This window comes from Triturus cristatus, chromosome 9 (genome assembly GCF_964204655.1).
Source record: "Triturus cristatus chromosome 9, aTriCri1.1, whole genome shotgun sequence".
NCBI lineage: Eukaryota > Metazoa > Chordata > Amphibia > Caudata > Salamandridae > Triturus > Triturus cristatus.
The window spans coordinates 691,611,477-691,632,380 of NC_140592.1; the positions used below are offsets into that span (position 1 = coordinate 691,611,477).

The 20,904-nt window shown below is 42.5% G+C and overlaps 1 protein-coding gene across 7 annotated transcripts in view; it reads left to right on the plus strand.

Moving 5' to 3' along the window:
• The first annotated feature begins 4,166 nt into the window (after positions 1-4,166).
• LOC146798509 (uncharacterized) overlaps positions 4,167-20,904 on the plus strand; it is a 248,961-nt gene continuing 232,223 nt past the window's right edge. For 2 of the 7 annotated variants that reach the window (XM_085625798.1, XM_085625803.1), the window contains exon 1: positions 6,195-6,320. The gene's annotated coding sequence lies outside the window, so the exon portion shown is untranslated. Of the gene's footprint in view, positions 4,235-4,348; positions 4,582-6,189; positions 6,321-20,904 lie in introns of those variants that run through there. The other 5 variants (XM_085625800.1, XM_085625802.1, XM_085625799.1 and 2 more) reach the window with 5 other exon arrangements.

Sequence of the window (20,904 nt, forward strand, 5' to 3'; positions counted from 1 at the left end):
GGACTTCTCCTCCATTGGGGATAAAGAGCGCGAAGCAAAAGCCACAACCACTTTCTTACCATGCTCTGCCACTTGTGATAGCACTCCACTCAAACCTGTACCACTTGCATCAGTGGTTAGAAAAGTATCAGCTTTCGGATCAAAGCCTTGTAACATGGTAGCATTAGCAATAGCCATTTTGATATCTCTAAAAGCATTCTGACACACATCACTCAACACAAAAGCAGTTTGGTTCTTCATTAATTGACATATTTCATACCTTTTCTGAGAAAAATGATTGACAAATTTCGAATAAAGTTTGGCTAAACCCAGGAAAGACCTGAGTTCATCCTTAGATTTAGGTGCAGGAGTGTTGACAATGGCATCAACCAGTTTTGCTTTCGGTTTGGTACCACCATCACAAATTTCATGCCCCAAATAAGTGACAGATATTTCAGCAAATTTGCACTTGCTACCTTCAGCCGCCAACCCATTGTCTCTTAAAATCCTGAGAACCTCCCTGAGAGTAGAATCATGGTGAGTTCTGTTCTTCCCCATGATTACGATATCATCCTGAAAGAAGACAACGTCAGGAATATGGCTGAATAATTTTGACATTAACCTTTGAAATACTGCCACAGCAGGCGTCAACCCAAACGGCATACGTTCAAATCTATAGCATCCAAAGGGTGTGAAAAATGTAGTTAAATGTCTACTTTCAGTATTGAAAACCACTTGATGGAATGCTGTGGATAAATCAAGAGTGGAAAACACACTTAGCATTCCGAATCGAAGACAACATTTCATCAATTCTAGGTAGGGGAAATTGATCTACTAGGATGCTGTTGTTTAAATACCTCAAGCCCCCACATAAGTTGGCCTTTCCTTTGGACATGGGGGCAACAACCAACGGAGAAACTCACTCTGATGCCTCCACAGGTTCAATAACTTTTGCTTTCAATAAAATGTCTAGCTCAGCTTTGACCTCATCACTAACAATAAAGGGAATATTACGTGCCTTGTGTACTTTAGGAATGGCTCCTTCCTTCAATCGTATTTGATGAGTGAATCCTTTCAGTTTACCCATGGTACCTGCAAAGACAGTGGAAAACTCTTATAATACCCAGTACTTGCTCCTTGCTATTGGGATCAAGGATAATGTTTAAACCTTTTTGATCTTTCCATCCTAATACCGTTGGCCCTTCTTTGGCAATGTACAATTTACCAGTAGAATGTCTATCTTTAAAACGGAAGATCAGAACTCTGAAGCCTAAGAGATCAATTTTTTCACCTGTGTAACTCTCATGACAAATGTCATTGGGTTCCAGCCAACAGCCAATATTACTTGTGAAATACCTTTCGCATACCTCTTGAGAAATAATGGTGTACGGAGACCCAGAATCAGCAGCAAGTTGAACTGAAACTCCCCCTAATGAGACTTGGCACATAGGATTGGAAGAGGAAGAGGAACGGTCAGAAATATTCACTACAACCTGTTTCTTTCAAATAAATTGTATTTGCACTTCTTCATCACTGGAGCTAGAGTAATAGTCTTGCACCCCTTCTTGTGCACACGCAATTGTGCCTTAAGGCTTCTTCTTAGATTTCCTTTAGCAAACTCTAACAAAGTGTCCAATAATTCCACATTCAAGACACTTTGCAGATTTTGCAGTGCATTTATCATACCTAGTTGAGTGATATGGACTACCACACCTGAAACAAATTATGTTGCCTTTTCTTTTAGGATCAACATTTTCAGTCTATGTGTTTTCCACCTTATACTCCCGGTTACTTTTGTGATTAGCTTTACTCTCAGTAATTTTCCCCACCACCTCAGTATCTTTTTTGTCATGAGAGAGAGTGGCTTTTGCACTACATTCAGACAACTCTGCTTTTTTTCACCATGGCAACAATATCTTTAACTCCATAATATGGGGCGACCTCTCGTCCCAAACCACTCGCACAGCTGTATGGTGCCATTTGGCGAATTTTCACTCGTTATTTTCATAATTTTCCTTCTTCCATCTTGCTTTTACACTATACTCTCTCTCGAATTATCATCCGCACGTGGAAATGAGTGCCTATTTTCCAAATTTCTTAAGTTCCCAATGTGCCCATCCGGACCTCTATGTAAGAACTCGACTGAAGCACTGTTCATAAAAAGGCAGTGTTTATTCGAATAAGACCCAATGCATTTCGGGCGAAAAAGACGCCCTTCCTCAGGGGTCACTGTAAAATGACAATGAAAAACACAATCAATTCATGTTTTTTTACAAAATTAGCACAAGTATATTCTAGCAACCATAGTATCAGTTTACATTACAACACTTAATTTTGTTCATAATCCCCACAGTAAGATCATGTATTACCAATACGAGTTCCTACCTTCTAATCACATGCAATGCCAATGTATAAGTGGGTAAATCCCCTTTCCTTCATCTGTATTTCCCTTCGTGCAGTCAGACCATCATCTCCCCTTCCTCACTAACAATGTCCTTTCCACACGTTATGTAATTTACGTTCTCGCTTCCCTGTTCTCCGTTCTTATCCCATTAAGTCAAAAATTAACCATGGCAACATCAACAAACATGTTATAATCCGTCTATCTTTCTCTCATTGTTTTAAACCTCTGTCCATTCACACGTGTTGGTTGCTTTCATTCAATCGTAACTTGAACATAAACATAACGAGGCTACTCCCTTCCTTTCAAATTAACTAGCGTTTCCTCGTACCTGCCAAATGTGTTAAAACTGCTCCGACCTCTTCTATTCCAGGAAGTAATTACGCTCCATTTTCCCTCCCCTATTTAACCTGAGTTCATACCCTCTATACTCCCTCCTGATTGGTCCTTATTTCCATCCATTCCCGCCATAAGCACCGCTTTAGAAATAGACTAACTACAAAACCCATGGTGCATTGTAACTGTGTGAGAACTTGAACTAAACAAAATATATCGTCTTATTGTCAGATCCAATTACAACAAAACAAATGGTTGCAGAAACCTATGTTAGAACATATTGTCATCAAAAAAAACTTATCAACCGTTCAAGAAATCAACGACCACTTTTAAATGAGCCGTGATGTTCCGCCATCGTGCGGGTTCGTACTGCATTGTCAGTTTCATGTTCTTGTCGCTGTTAAACAGGCGGGTGCAATCCCAAAAGGGCATAATTCAATTAACATCATATGTAGAAATGGGATGCACACCTTTATTATTCAGTAGTCACATATTTATCCAAACTGTTCCTTGAATGCGTGCAGGGTGGTACGGCGCCATGCCCGATAGACACCAATTGAAACAATAACTCCATAATATGGGGCGACCTCTCGTCCCAAACCACTCGCACAGCTGTATGGTGCCATTTGGCGAATTTTCACTCGTTATTTTCATAATTTTCCTTCTTCCATCTTGCTTTTACACTATACTCTCTCTCGAATTATCATCCGCACGTGGAAATGAGTGCCTATTTTCCAAATTTCTTAAGTTCCCAATGTGCCCATCCGGACCTCTATGTAAGAACTCGACTGAAGCACTGTTCATAAAAAGGCAGTGTTTATTCGAATAAGACCCAATGCATTTCGGGCGAAAAAGACGCCCTTCCTCAGGGGTCACTGTAAAATGACAATGAAAAACACAATCAATTCATGTTTTTTTACAAAATTAGCACAAGTATATTCTAGCAACCATAGTATCAGTTTACATTACAACACTTCATTTTGTTCATAATCCCCACAGTAAGATCATGTATTACCAATACGAGTTCCTACCTTCTAATCACATGCAATGCCAATGTATAAGTGGGTAAATCCCCTTTCCTTCATCTGTATTTCCCTTCGTGCAGTCAGACCATCATCTCCCCTTCCTCACTAACAATGTCCTTTCCACACGTTATGTAATTTACGTTCTCGCTTCCCTGTTCTCCGTTCTTATCCCATTAAGTCAAAAATTAACCATGGCAACATCAACAAACATGTTATAATCCGTCTATCTTTCTCTCATTGTTTTAAACCTCTGTCCATTCACACGTGTTGGTTGCTTTCATTCAATCGTAACTTGAACATAAACATAACGAGGCTACTCCCTTCCTTTCAAATTAACTAGCGTTTCCTCGTACCTGCCAAATGTGTTAAAACTGCTCCGACCTCTTCTATTCCAGGAAGTAATTACGCTCCATTTTCCCTCCCCTATTTGAAAATGGAGCGTAATTACTTCCTGGAATAGAAGAGGTCGGAGCAGTTTTAACACATTTGGCAGGTACGAGGAAACGCTAGTTAATTTGAAAGGAAGGGAGTAGCCTCGTTATGTTTATGTTCAAGTTACGATTGAATGAAAGCAACCAACACGTGTGAATGGACAGAGGTTTAAAACAATGAGAGAAAGATAGACGGATTATAACATGTTTGTTGATGTTGCCATGGTTAATTTTTGACTTAATGGGATAAGAACGGAGAACAGGGAAGCGAGAACGTAAATTACATAACGTGTGGAAAGGACATTGTTAGTGAGGAAGGGGAGATGATGGTCTGACTGCACGAAGGGAAATACAGATGAAGGAAAGGGGATTTACCCACTTATACATTGGCATTGCATGTGATTAGAAGGTAGGAACTCGTATTGGTAATACATGATCTTACTGTGGGGATTATGAACAAAATGAAGTGTTGTAATGTAAACTGATACTATGGTTGCTAGAATATACTTGTGCTAATTTTGTAAAAAAACATGAATTGATTGTGTTTTTCAGTGTCATTTTACAGTGACCCCTGAGGAAGGGCGTCTTTTTCGCCCGAAATGCATTGGGTCTTATTCGAATAAACACTGCCTTTTTATGAACAGTGCTTCAGTCGAGTTCTTACATAGAGGTCCGGATGGGCACATTGGGAACTTAAGAAATTTGGAAAATAGGCACTCATTTCCACGTGCGGATGATAATTCGAGAGAGAGTATAGTGTAAAAGCAAGATGGAAGAAGGAAAATTATGAAAATAACGAGTGAAAATTCGCCAAATGGCACCATACAGCTGTGCGAGTGGTTTGGGACGAGAGGTCGCCCCATATTATGGAGTTATTGTTTCAATTGGTGTCTATTGGGCATGGCGCCGTACCACCCTGCACGCATTCAAGGAACAGTTTGGATAAATATGTGACTACTGAATGATAAAGGTGTGCATCCCATTTCTACATATGATAACAATATCTTTAAGACATCCCTCACCTTCCACCCATAACCTGTCTTGCATAGTCTTGTTTTTAGTGTACATAACAACCTGGTCCCGAATGAATTCATCATGTAATTGCGCAAATCTGCATTTGCTTGCCAACTTCTTTAAAGCAGAAACACATTCTTTGACTTTCATGCTTTTCTTGTTTCCTCTGAAAGAAAGCATGTCTAGTCACAGCTATGCACACAGCAGGAGAACAGTGGTCATCAAGATCTAAGATTGCCGCTTTAAATACCTCCATATCCTCACCCACTCTATCATGTTTTTGCAATTCATTATACAAATGTAAACCTTTGGGACCTAAAGAATACATAAGAATTCTTTTTTTCTTTCTGGAGAAAAATTCCCATTAATATCTTCAAGATTGGCAATATAATTAAGAAAGTACTCTTTCCAGTCATTCCATGAAATAAGCGGTTCATCCGGAGTGGGTAGAAATTCCTTTGGAGAATTGATATGGATTGCAGATCCATTTGAATCACCCACAGCTGTGCTTGTCTGTGCTGTAGACATGGCCAAAAGCAAAAGTTCCTTCCAAGGATGCTCACAAAACTTAAAGTCCACTAGAGACTGACTTGGAATTGAAACTTCACAGTGTGATGTAGAAATAAAACAAGAGTTACCAGCTTAGCAATGTAAATCCACCTGTGATGTATTATATCTCTTTACCATCAGTAATAAGTATGTCAAAAACAGCTGTCAATAAAGAATGTAAGGAGACACAAAATGAATAATGTTACTGCACAGGACTGATGGAAAGCGAAAATGCTCTGCAAAACACCCTTGCAGAAATAGAAATAAATAAAACAGTACCGTGAGTTATATTCTCTTTTATTTTTTTATAAACTGGATCCAGTAAAAACAAACTCCGACGCTGAGTTGAGTCCTGTAACCTTGGAAACGACTCCTGAAACTATCAAAATGACTGCCGTGCATGACCTTTCAGCATGCTGGCATCAGCTGATCTCTGCAGCGCGTACAACGCGCCGTAGCACTCCAAGACCGTGAACGTCGTATGCTGTGCTGCGTCACTCGGAGAGCCATAGAATAAGGGTTGAGGAGCGCGCGGGGAACTGCGGTATTTGCAAATTTCAAAAGGCCGTTAAAGACTAACTGTAGGTAAGGCCTGACCAAAGCAGCACTGCACTTACACTTACACTGAATGCAGTTTCTGGTCCCTCGACGTTGCAGGTCACCGTTACAGCAAACTTTTATACCTCCGGAACTGCAGGAAATGCCAAAGATTTATCTTTAAAAAAAAAAATCCTAGGATGTAGTAGATTGAGGAGAGAAAAAAAATAAAACACATCTCCCATTTCCGTCGCCAAAATTAATGCAGTAACCACGCAGACAAAGTTGTGGTTATTCTTCTTTATTGTAGTCGCCCAGTTTAGTAGGAAATAGCTGCATGCGTCAGCAAGCAGGGATAACACAGAATGGATACATACATTCCAAGTTCTAACGTATACAAATTCCATATGACCTATTAACACTCTAAATTCTAAGCATTCTACGATAATACTAAAAGCAGAGTTACTACATTCTGCATCTTTAAATCACTTATTTGACTTATTTAAAAAAAATCATTACCTTAACAGGAGAGATCCAATTAAAGATGTTTTATGATGACATTCTGTTGCAGTTTGGTGCAGAAGTGTTTGATTTCTGTCCTATCTCTTTCCCAAATATCTAGGTTGACAATCACTCTCTAGCCATCTAGAGCTTTTAAACAACTTTAAAATATTCAATGATACATGTTTAAAAGGTTTAATAAATGAAGATTCCAATGTTGCATACACCAGATGTACAACTTTAAGTAAATGTTCGACTGATTATTCATTTGTTTTGGTGGGGACATACTTGGAGATTGTTGACTGCAATGTCTTGTGAGAGATCCTTTTGTTCAAGTTCTCTCGGAGGATTATTCCAAGTTGGTCAGAAGGGTATATGGTATTTCTCAGACCCAGTAGAGACTGACACCATTGGGCGAAGCATTTGCTGGTTTCAATAAATTCCTCGCATTCTGTCTTCTGATAAGTTATAGATGGAATTGGTACACGCTGCACACAATTCATCATGTCCTAGTAATTACCAGACATTTTTTCCACAATTAATGTTGGCAAATTTTGACCTGTCACAATTGAAATGAAAATAATTGCGGAGATGCAGAATAAATAATACTAATTATTACCATGCCTGGTAAACTCTGCATTGTATCGTACTGATATCCCTAGCAAATCGGGTTTCGCACAGGGTTCCCAATTTTAAAGTTCACTTGTTTTCTACAATGTGTTGTTTTCGCTTTGCCTATTTTGCGAGTTTGCATAGACACAGGCAAGAGAGAGAAATTAATAATCTTTCTATAGCATTGATTAATAATCTTTCTATAGCATTGTGAAAAAGGCTTTGATTAACTCAATATCTGAAAAAATAAATATATTTCAATTGTCTATAAAGCAAAAATGCTTCAATGATGTTGAATATCCCAGAAATGTGTTTAAGAGAAAATATGAATTAATAAATTCTGCAATTAAAGTAAATTATTGTTTGCTGTGTTTGAAGCTAATTAGTGATGGAAACATATCTCCCTGCCAATTTCTGCAATAGCACTAGAAACATTTCAGCATTCGTCATCCTGATAGATCACTGTAAGAAAATCGATTGTTGGTTGACTGGGGTGTGAGCCTGGTCAAACAGCAACCACAATCCTTGTCAGGGTGAGGCACAAGCCAACTCTAAACCAACCCGTGCTCAACCCTCTGGTAGCTTGGCTCAGACCAGTCAGGCTTAACTTAGAGGCAATGTGTAAAGTATTTGTGCCACACTTGAAACGGTAATAAAGTGAAGACACCACACAGCAAGCATTGGCAATGCCAATAGGTCTAGCATTTGTGAGAGTTAGAGCTATTGGTGTTGTAAATGACAATGTCTTTTACCCATGTGTTATGGAGTGGGGTGGATGAATGTGGTGTGGAGTAGAATTATGTGGAATGGATTGGAATTGTTGGTTGTAGAATTGTGTGGCATGGAGTGGATGTGTGCAGTGGAATTATGTAGATAGTAATTATGTGGTTTTGAGTATACTGGAGTGGAACTGTGTGTCATGGAGTGTAATTATGTGAATGGCATTTGTGTTGTGCAGAGGCACGTTGTGGAGTTTAATTATGTGGTGTGCTGTTGAATTTTGCGGCCTGATGTGTAATTCTTGCTTTAGTGCAACTTGAAGTGCATGCTAACTTGAAACACGCCAGCACGAGTCAGGATAAGGTCTTTGGGTCAGTCCTTCATGTATATATGTCCCAAAGAAGAAGAAAGATAACTCACATTTACCACACTACACCTAGATGCTGTGAAGGGATTAATGGTTGCATTTATTCTACTGAGCTAAAGCCAATACTCTAAAATTCAGCATGTAAACTGTATTTTTAATATACGAATATAAAAGTATTGTGTCATGCTTGGAGCTTGTCTCATCATTACAATAGGTTCATAAGTGCAGGCTCTTTTCTGTGATCTATCAACACCTGTGACTATAGATGAATTTGCTGTAATCACCCTGAAGGACATATCCTCTGCATCCTGATCCCAAACCCCATATAAAGGGTTTAGCTGTTGCCTGTTGAGTCTGCCTCGTGTCAATTTGTTCACTTAATTATATGGTAGTGCACCCTCATAGACCACAGAGACTATTTTTGAGTTACGCGCAGACAGATCTTTAAGAGAGCCATATAATTAAACAAACAAAATGAATCTCAATGAGAATCTCTGAGTAAATCATCACATCATGAGTGCATCAGTAGCTATTTGTATTGGGACTTTAAAGTGTTCAGCCTTGAAAAAGTAGCAAATGCAAAAACAGTCATATGCAAATCAGTCTTGACCCTGTGCCTCATGGGAACAGTCCAGCCCGAACTGCCAAGCCAGGTCCTCCCTGGTGGAAACAAGCATCCTAGGACCGGTTTCGGGGTTTCACCCCTCTTCAGTCAGGATAGCTTGATTCCAGTGGCATGGAGGGCACAGGACCCACGTCTGGGCATACCCGTCCCACTCAGGGTGACAAATTGATGGACAGAATGCAGAACAATGTCATACATTCACCCCAGTAAAGAGATCTGGGCCTAAATCCATGGTGCATCCAGGATGCTTGTTTCTGGTCCAGGGAGGACCTAGCTTGGCAGTTCGGGCTGGACTGTTCCCATGAGGCACAGGGTCAAGACTGATTTGCATATGGCCAGGTCTAACCTGGGGTGGCATGGTAGGCAAAAGAATGATGGATTTAACCCATATCTTTTGGCTTGGAGTGAATGTTTTGATTTGTTCTGCATTCTGTCCATCAGTTGTGTGTCTTTTGCTTTCTCGCCCTAAGTGTGCCAGGTATGCCCAGACGTGGGTCCTGGGCTCACTGTGCAACTGGAATCAAGCTATCCTGGCTGAAGGTGGGTGAAACCCCGAAACCGGTCCTAGGATGCTTGTTTCCGGTCCAGGGAGGACCTGGCTTGGCAGTTTGAGATGGACTGTTCCAAAGAGGCACAGGGTCAAGACTGATTTGCATATGGCCAGGTCTAAACTGGGGTGGCATGGTGAGCAAAAGAATGATGGATTTAACTCAGATCTTTTGACTGGGGGTGAATGTTTTGATTTGTTCTGCATTCCGTCCATCAATTGTGTGTCTTGCTTGAAAAAGTAGCAGGCTTGCATGCCAAACAGGCAGTGAAATGTGTTGGCAGGACTATGATTCATTTATTTGCAGTGAATATAATTTGGAATATCGATTCCTACCACATGACTGTATTGTAATTCATGTTTTTACAATGATTATATTCTGGAATATCACATCTTCCCACATGATATATTGGGAGCTGCGCAACTGAATCTCCGTATGAAGCAGAAATATAAGAATGATTAAAAAGTAAAAAAAATATTTTAAAAAACGGGATTACATTTCGGCATTTAAACTTTATTCATTTGAGGAATCATTTGTATCATCCTACTTTGTACCACTGGTATTTGTTTGCAGAAATATTGGGAATAACACACTCTATAAAATACCACTTGACAACAAATTAGAGGTCTCAGCTCTAAATGAGTGTAAATATTCCTTCAACACAGATATTATGATACAATAAAGGAACTGGTTAGCAGGTCCAGAGTGATTTGGGCCTTCATCATTTAACAGACTATCAGCATTACAAAAGTGGATGCACAAGTGTCTGCAGCCCCTATCTGTAATACCATTGTGACCTGGGGGCACACAAAGTGGGTGCACATGCTCGTTGTGCCAAGGGGCACAATGTATAGTACAGCCCCGGTGTGCATGGATTACAAATAAAAGGCTAACGGATTTACTACAAATTAATAGGGTATGGTTGACTTGCTTCTATCTGTTTCCTCTCAGATGGTGCAAGGGTCCTGGAAGCTCTATACATGTGACAATATAGACAGCTTCCGCTCTCAGTGGGGTTGAAAGCTCTGCCAATACCACAGGCCAGAGCTCCATCTGCACCTGCCAAGGGTCCATCTGCCAGCCCACCTTGTATCAGTGTGCACTGTCAGTGGTCCCCTGCTTTGTCGGGGTGAAAATCCCAGACCAGGTCCTCAGTTCAGTGGATGAGGGGCCCTCAGACCTGGGTCTCTGTGTGATGGACTGCCATGTTGCTTAGTGCCAAGGTGGGGTCCTACAGGCCCAGGGAGGGCTTCACTGCTTCACTAAGTTAAGAAGCTCTGACCGGCCAGAACTTGGCTAGCCCAGAAGTGTGAATGTCTGGTTGTGGGAACCACTTTACAGCCTGCTATGTTGCAAAATGCCGAGGAGGATTTCCCACAGCCCCAGGGAGGGCTATCGTGCTTCATCAGGATAAGAAGCTCTAACCGGGTGCAACGTCCCCATCTCTGGACACCATTTACTGACCTGCCATGTTGCAAAATGCCTGGAATGGGGCTTCCGAGGTCTGGAGAGGGCTTCCCTGCTCTGATGGGTTAGGAAACTCTGACTGGGTCTGACTGGGAGTACAGGCCCCAGACCTCAGGCCCTGGGCTCTCTTCTCTGGCCATTGGCATAGAAAAGTGCCTGTGACGGTGTCCTGTACCTGCTTTTTTGCTCTAAAGGGTTGAGAAGCTCTGACAGGGTCAGACCCCCAACTGGTCTGGGTTTGTAAAACACCATATGATCCGAAAAAGGTTATCCTGCTTAGCTGGCTTAAGAAGCTCTGAGTGGGCTATGACTGGCCCTGTTAGAAATGGGGTTTCTGGTTTGCTAGGGTATGCAGCTAAGCCATGCAGAACCCACCACTCTAGTCAGGGTAGGAAAGTTACACACTGAAGATAACCCCTGCTCACCCCCTTGGTAGTTTGTCATAGCAGTCAGGCTTATCCCAGAGGCAATGTGTAAAGCGTTTGTGCACCACAGACACACACCAGTGACATACTAGGCACACCAAAAAAAAGAGTCCACACAAGATTATACACAAATATCCTTAGTATTATTCATAAAAACACATTAGACCACAATCACATACATCACTGCACCACTAGGCACTTGTCATGATGTGACATAGATCATAAAACACTTTGCCATAGGGCAATTTGTCATTACATATGTAGTGCACTGAAACAATGCTTATAGGGCGCACATGTTACAAAACAGCATCAAAACATTATGCATAAACACCATCACTGAACACATATCTGACCCTTCCTGACCATTGCAAGATATGAGCAACTACACCACATCATAATATCAGGGCACAAATATGAGGCAATTAGAGTGAGGCATGACACATAGGAATCACCAGCATACCCATTACCATGGGTTACCACAACACTTGGAGCGGCACCGGCGCTACTACTTTAGATCACACATTAACCTTGTTTCTCACATGTAGGTTCCTGGGCCACCTGCCCGCCTATACCCGGGAATGTGCCAATTCCTGGGTCCTCCACTGCATCCAGGGATTGGGGCCCTCCGTCGAGGTCTTAAACCGTCTTCGAACCCAACACAGGCTGCCCCGGTCTTTAGAAAACGGGTTATCCTTAATTTCAGTGTAGGTTAGCCAAAGTAGGCAAATTAACTCTCCCTCGGTCAGGAAGAGCCCAAAGTGTGGTCAGCGACTCCCTGTGAGCCTTGGAGCCAGGCGCACCCGTGCTCACGGGAGCTTGTCTCTGCCCCTGGCCACTTCTTACCGGGTGCCTTGGTAATCCCAGGGAAGAGGCATGAATCCCGGAATGCCACAGTTTGCAATATCGGCCCCCGCGGGTGTGGGAACCCACCCACCTGCCCGCTCACCATTAGACCCAAAAAGCTCCTGGGGCCTCCATCGACTGCAGTACACTGGAGCCACAAGGATTCCTTCCTCTCTCCTTGGTGGCTGCCGGTCGTGGAGGGTGGGCGTGGCAGTCCTTTAAGGCCTGGTCCACAGCAGGGTAGCAGCTGAGGCTCTAAGTAACGTGGTCCCGGCTGGCCACGCCCACACCCAGGCTCAACCCTGCAGCCCACAACCTATGCCTGGTTTCTGGCTGCTTCCTGGTCGGTGCAACTAGCCATGGCGTCTCGGTGCTGGGTGGTTGCGGGGCAGTGGCAGTGTGAACAGAGGGGACTACTCCGCCCTTGATCCTCCCTGTGCAGAGGCTCCCCTCCCTCGCTTACCACGCACTTCAGTTGGTTTCCTTTGGCCCCGGGGGGAAGGTGCTGCCCTGCACACACTTGAGTGAGCCAGTACTAGGACTGGCAATTAGCACTCTCACCACGTTGTATAACAATTACAGCGCTCACCACGCGTTTTCTCTCAAACACGAAAGAAAGCAATCCCGCACTCTATAAGCACTTCCTGTAGGTCAGCCAAAAGCGCTCACCATGCTCTCTAGTTGCAGGGAACAGGGGCAGCCACCAGCCCCCTCCTGTGCTGCGCCTCCTGGGAGAACACTGGCAGCACCAACCCGAGAAGCACAGGCAGGCCAGCACAAGGGTTTCTGTAGTAAGAATTGCAGTCCTTCTCTCAGCCCAGCAGGCAGCAGGACCGTACTCCAAGCAAAGAAGTCCAATAGCGGGTTCTCCTGGCAATTCTCTGGCAAGGTGCAGTCTGTAGAGCCAGCAGCAGCTGGGTACAAGTCCACGCAGTTTCTTCTTCTCTTCATGGGGTCACAGCCCCTGCTTTTGTAGTGCAAAAGTATTTGTTCTGGGGTCACTTCAAACACATATTAGAAGTGCACAACGCCCCTGTTCACATTTCAATCCCTGGCTCCAGACACACCACAGGGGGGCGGAGACAGCATTGTAGATGGCAGGCGCAGCCCTATTCAGGTGCAGGTGCAACTCCTCCCGCCACTCCAAATGCAGACCAGGCCTATTCAGGTGCAAGGGAAACTACTCCCAGTACTCTAAATTCAGCCAAGGTCTATTCAGCCTAGCGCTGAGTCACCAATGAAAAACAGGACACACCTCGACCCCCCATGTGGCTGTCGAGAATGCACATCCCCTCTCTCCTGTCAGCCAAAACCAGATGGTGAATACACATCCAGGCAGAGCACAAAGACACATAAGCACACAGAAATGCCTACTTCTAAAAGTGAAGATACCTAGATCCAGTGGTATAGACACAGTGTGCACTATTGTATCCATTGCTGGGATTATTGCATGATAGAACTCTAGTGACTACTCTTCAACAATGTGAACAAAAAAGTTACATCAACAAAAGTACTTAGCAAACAAAAGTAGTACACATTTAAACAATGCAAATCAAGTATCTTTTCAATATCGCCCTCCGCGGGTGTGAGAACGCATCCACCTGCCCGCTCACCATTAGACCCAAAAAGCTCCTGGGGCCTCCATCGACTGCAGTACACTGGAGCCACAAGGATTCCTTCCTCTCTCCTTAGTGGCTGCCGGTCGTGGAGGGTGAGCGTGGCAGTCCATTAAGACCTGGTCCACAGCAGGATAGCAGCAGAGGCTCTAAGTAACGCAGTCCCGGCTGGCCGCGCCCACACTTAGGCTCGACCCTGCAGCCCACAACCTATGCCTGGTTTCTGGCTGCTTCCTGCTTCTGAGCCCCGGCCTGTAGAGGCCCTCTGCATCCCTGGCAGTGGACCTGGTAGGAGTTTGGGAATCCTCCAAGCTGAAAAAACCAATGTGAGTAAGGGTCTCAGGGGAATTAATTATGGACTGAGACAACTCCAATCCCCAATCAGTACCTAACAACTAACAGGAGGTGCTCAGTCTGTTCATGACAAACAGACAGCCACTGACCGCTGTGAAGAATGCTTAGAAACCTCTTCAGATAGTTTGATCATCACCAGGCAAGAGTAAAGAGTCCATCAGCCCACCCTTACTGGCGGAGCTTCGTCATCTGGGCCTCTAGAGGACTAGGTCTAGGGCGACAGTCTAAGGCCACATGGACCTACTGGGTACCTGACCTGACGTTCCTTAGGAGGGCTCTTGCCAAGGTGTATGTTCAAACCATATGAACTCTAGTGACGTGCAGTGCTCTAGTGTAAGTGAAAATTAAAAATGGCTACCTGGGCAAAACATAAATTTAATAACAATTGTCCAAGTGTCATACTTAAAAGAATCTGATAGTCTGGAAATCTTTTTTGACTATTTCCTGGCTCGTAGTCTGGTCTGAAGTACCGACGGACAGAGCGGTGCCTCCATCTCCGAGCAGTCAGGCGGGTGAGGTGAGGTTTTTCTCCCACATAAAGCTGGGAAAGAAGAGATAGCTCTTACCTTCAAGCACGAGGTTCGCTTGTACTGGTAGGGTGGCAATTGCCACATACTTACCTGATTATTATACTTCCTTTATGGGTATTGTTTCATAAATTTTTTTTGCACGAAGTGTATTTATCCTGCAGTAGCCTTTATTCGATTACATCTAGGTCCTGAAGAAAGCCGGGTCAACTGACCAATTCGGCTGAAACATGTCGACCGCTTTAGACTTAGCCAGGAAATAGTCAAAAAAAAATTCCAGACTATTAGATTCTTTTAAGTATGACACTTGGACAATTGTTATTAAATTTATGTTTTGCCCAGGTAGCCATTTTAAATTTTCACTTACACTAGAGCACTGCACGTCACTAGAGTTCATATGGTTTGAACATACACCTTGGCAAGATCCCTCCTAAGGAACGTCAGGTCAGGTACCCAGTAGGTCCATGTGGCCTTAGACTGTGGCCCTAGACCTAGTCCTCTAGAGGCCCATATGACGAAGCTCCACCAGTAAGGGTGGGCTGATGAACTCTTTACTCTTGCCTGGTGATGATCAAACTATCTGAAGAGGTTTCTAAGCATTCTTCACAGCGGTCAGTGGCTGTCTGTTTCTCATGAACAGACTGAGCTCCTCCAAGCTGACCAGTTCCAGTAATCTTCAGTGATAGGCAGATGAAGACATGATTTTTGCCTGTGAGGCCTGGTCCCTGTAGATCAGCGTTTTAGCCACTGGGCAGAGCCACCTGCCTCGCCCTGGGGTGTCTGACTGTGGAAGAGTCTGGGGCTCCTCTAGCTGAACAGTTCCAATAATTTCCAGTGAGAGGTGGTTGAAAGTATAGTTTTTGTGTGCAAGGCCCAGGGATCCGTTGTCACTTTACAAATATGAGCCCAGCTGAATGTGCAAGACAATAACCTTTTAAAGACACTGCACCACGAAGCTCACCTTGACAGGTAACAAAGTTGTTTTTAAGCAGCCCACTTTTCTTATATACTATAGGGGTTGTAAGTAGCTCCAGTGCTTCTTTGTGGTTGGTACGGAACTTGTGCACATAACTATGAAATTATGCAAGAGTTTAATATCTTGCCTGCAACAGGTGTGGGCTCAACAAACCCCCCATATACTGAGGGAGAAGTATTGTGGTATTTTGACGCCTTTTGCTTTTCTTAGTCTTTCAGAAAATTGCTTGGTGGTATCTTTACATTACTGCTATTTCAGTTAAAAGTATGTGTGCCAAAATGTCCATTCACAACAAAATCTCAATTTACTTCAGAAGGTATTGAACACCAACCTTGTACTTTCTGAAATGTGACGAATTTGTGACTCTTTTGACTTGTAGGGAATATGTGTATTTTTTGGGGGAAAATTATACGAAAATATGCAACGTTTTGGAGCATGTATCTTGCGTGAATTTTCCAAGGGACGGTATACTTTGAATTGGGAAGTTACTCGAGATATTAGAAGGGGAGTAATTCGAGCAGAAACTGCACCTCTATTGCACATTATCTTCTAATACCCGTCTTTTACAGGAAAATATCACGTAAAAATTCAATATAATGAGGAATGGTGAAATTCTCCTATTTTGCGCTCAACATGACATCTGAAGATTATACTTGAGGCTATGCCTTTATAAATAAATTATAAACAGACCTAAATTTGAGTGGCAGCTTTATTTTACAAATGTACCACTCAAAGCCCACACTCAGAATAGAAAATCATACAATTATCTCAAATAAATATTAGAACTCTGAAAGCAATTACCATTTCTCTATTATCTGTATTTTCTTTGGGAACGGATGGCTTCTGTTGTGCAGTGATATTTTCACTTTAATTCCCGTTAATCCTTACTTAAATCTAGGCCCTGAGTGGTTGGCATTATACAGTAACCTGAGGACGTAGGTCGGTGAGTTATTTGCTCACTCATGCCTTACTATACAACCTGCAGTGATACAAAAAGGTGGCATCAACTGCCATATACGACAAATTAACATTCAGCTTGCAATGTAAATAACCAGGCCTAAGCTCAATAAAAGGTTGTTAGCATGTTGAAATAAATGCTCTTTGCTATCGCAATCAAGTAGAACTGGCAAACTTGACTCACACACAGTCTTGATATTGCTCACACACCTCTCTTAGAAACCTCATTGACTCACATACTACAGGGACTCAGAATTCACTACTTGATGAGTATTCTGCTTTAATTCGTTCCAAAATGAAAATATCTACCATTTGCCTAAACAAATAAGAATGCTTGTTTTATGCAAACAGAGTTCTAGACAGATTGACATTCTGTATCCATGGCAACAGTTGGACTCTTACCACTGCAGCATCATCAGAGAACCCTCATGCAGACATTGTTGTGTCATGGGTCAGTACTCTAGAATGTGGTGTCTTTGGTCATCTCATAGCTGGGAGAGGTGTTAGCGGAGAAGGAGTTGGAGCTTTAGTTGGAGTCTATTTTTTCTTATATACTGTGTGCTCCATCAAATGGAGACAAACAAGGTAAGAGCACTTCCAAAAACTGAGCAGAACATTTAGCAATTATTTAGCTTTCATGTGATTTTCAACACTGTCTCTAAAGGCTGATCTCAGCCCAAATTTCAGTCCACAATCCAAGACTGCCTACTGCTTTTTTTCTTAATTTAAGAAACAGAGAATTACAGAATACTTCTAAGGTGGCTCAACTATTTTTTTTCTTGTGCAGTCTGTTGTGCTTACTTATGCTTGTTTAAGGTTCCATATAGAAAACTTTATGTACTGTCATGGTTCTCTGCGGTGCAAGTTCTAAGAAGAGTCAGTTGCTGCCTCTCTCCTGTGCTGAGAGGAGCGGTGGCTCGTTGTGCCCACAAATAAAGGCCTGTGACCTTTCTTCTGTGTCCTGTGGTCAAGAGTCTTTTTTTAGGACACAACAGAGTACTTATAGCCATTTAAAATCTGAGGATTATTACAATGTGTCGAAAACCTGCAGGAAGCAAAACGTGCACCCAAATGGGCCCTGGAGTATTGAACAGCCCTGTCTCCAAATTAAATAGCTTGCTGTACTTGTAGATTTGATTGACTTTAATGGAATAGCATTATTGGCCTTCAAATAGTTGTATGAAGGACACTGGCCTTATTTCGAGCCAAACAGACGGGTTACTCTGTCACCATGTGATGGATATTCCATCCACCTTATTGTAAGTGGCCTGTACTATAATCAACTTGTAATACGGTGGATGGGATATCTGTGATGTTTGTGACAAAGTAACCCATCTGCCAAACTCTAAAACAAGCCTTACAAGTCCTATTGGTCCTACATATGTGGATTGATATCTTTGAACATTTTGATGTAGCAGAAGTGCCTTTACTGGTCTCAGGTTAAAGTATTTTTGATGATGAAATGTACATTGTGTAATTAGTATCCTATACCAACTTGTAACTCTGGGTAAAGTGTTGGGCTTGATAAGTGAGGGCAGCACCTTGAGTTTCTGCATCTTTAAATCACTTAGTTGACTTAGCTAAAAAATCATCACCTTAACAGGGGACATCCAATCAAAGATGCTTGGTGATGATGATGTTTTGCTGTTTGGTGCAGAGGGTTTTGATTTCTAGCCTATCCCTTTTCCAGAATATCTAGGTTGACAATCATTCTCTAGAGATCTAGAGCTTTAGAACAATTTGAATGATACATGTTTAAAATTATTTAAAAATGAAAATGTCAGGGTTGCATACAGTGGACGTACAACTTCAAGTAAAATTTTAACTGGTTATACATTCGTTTTGGTGGAGGCATACTGGGAGATCGTTGACCGCAATGACTTGTGAGAGATCATTTCGTTCATGTTCTCTCGGAGGCACTATTCACAAGTTGCTCAGAAGGGTATAAGGTATTTCTCAGGCCCAGTAGATACAGACACCATTGGGCGAGGCATTTGCTGGGTTCAGTAAATTCCTCGCATTCTGACTTCCGACTCAGAAAGAGGGCGTTATAGATGGAATTGGTGCACGCGGCACACAATTCATCATGTCCTAGTAATTACCAGCCATTTTTTCCACAATACATTTTGGCATAAATGACCTGTCACAATTGCAGTGGAGACAATTGTGGGGGTGGAGAGTATGTGGTATTGATAATTACCATACCTGGTACACTCTGCATTGTATGGTATTCATATACCTAACAAACATGTTATTGCAATTTGCAATTTGCGAGTTCCTAAATGCATTCACAAAATAGGTCATCTCAATTTTGCGAATTAGTTTTGGGTTGATGCATCCTAAATGGCAAAATACCGGCCGCAAAGGGGCCGATTCTGCGAATCGGTCCGTTTGCGACCAGTATTTTGCTTGATGCATGTGGCCCGTAGACCTGTTAGGGCGTGATCCATTTTCTTTTACTTCTATATGGGGTTTTGTTTATCAGTGGAAACACTTTGGTCTTGTCGTGCAGAGCACTATGTTGCTCAATCTAATGATTTGGTCATTTGCATATCCTCTATTAATGTAGTTTGCATATTGTTTCTTTAGGCCATGTAAGTGCCACGAGCATACTATTTTGTGAATTATCAGTACGGTTTTTGCTCGTCACATTACTAATGCAATGTTAATGATATTTCCTGAATAAATCAAAAATGTTGAAAAGGCCGAGTGAATTTGCTTGTGGAATTCTTCATGGCAGAGTTTCCGAATCCTGTTTGCCTCCCAATGGTCTTGAAGATTGACTCTTGTTAGTAGAACAGGAGTGTCGACAGGTACAACACTGTAATGAATATGAATACAAGACAGTCAGGGGCACTGCATGACTACTATAGTGAGCCGTTCTCGGAAAGTCAATATTTGTCCTCTTCGTGACAGTCTAAACCATCAGCCTGTGTGCATGTTGCAAGTGCTCAGTCACACAGTTTTTGTAACATTCACTTTGTACTATAATGATGATGAGACTGTGACCAGACACAACAAAGGTGTGCATTAACCACCAGGGTTCCCTTACCATTATCCCCTGAAATCTGCTGGGTGTTGTGTTTGTGCTTGAGGCAAGGTGACCTCATTGGGTTCCAACTAGCACATTCTGTAGCTATGGAATTCGGTGAGATCACTTGCTGGCCGACCGACGTTGGAAGAGGAGTGTCCACACTGTCCTCCTCGCTTCTGCTGGGTTTTACAGAATAAATCGACTATACACATAATGACTTGGATCTGTCTTATGTTATAATGGCGACGAGCGACTAAACCCAGCAACAACGGACCCACATCAAAGGAAAAAAGAATAGAAACGCTTCGTTCTTCAAAAAGATAAAAAATCGGACTTTAAACGCATCGTTACTTTTATGCGGAAGTGTTTTGCATCCTCACCGGTGAAGTTCGGCAATCGCAAATCGGCAAATCAGCAAGGTCAGTGTAACGCTGTGTATACAGCATCGTTGGAAACCTCCGTTAAGCGTGATTTGAATCTGCAAGGTCCGTGCTGCCATTTTCAGTTTCCTTGCGCTGTGACGTGCGTAACGATTCACACGTCACACGCAGATTACTGAGACTAACGCTGTTCACGCGCTGTATCCTGGCAACACGACGCCTGCAATCGTCATCACGCTACGGAGTTAGGGAGCATCAGAGTGTATCTTAGCAACTGATACACGGAGAACAATCTCGCGTTTAACACGCGTTCTGCCACAGTAGTTCACAGGTAAAACCTAAACAAAAGGTCGTCTTGCTACGGTGATACACACACCGTGTATCAAGTTAAAGATTTTTTTTTCTTCTTGTCTTTATTTTATTCCTTGTACCTTCTCATTAGTCTTGTGCATTTAAAAACTGTCATTAGCACAGGAGAAAGGAGCAAAGGATATACTATGACAACAACAATGAACTTACCAGCCCCCCAATCTTTTATGGTTAAAGAATGTGAAGTGACTAGTTTGGAGTGGGAAGTATGGAAAGATCATTTTATAAATTATTTGGAAGCTTTTGACAATGAAGAGTTATCACCACAAAGGAAAAAAAAAATACTTTTGCACTGTTTAGGTTCTAGTGGA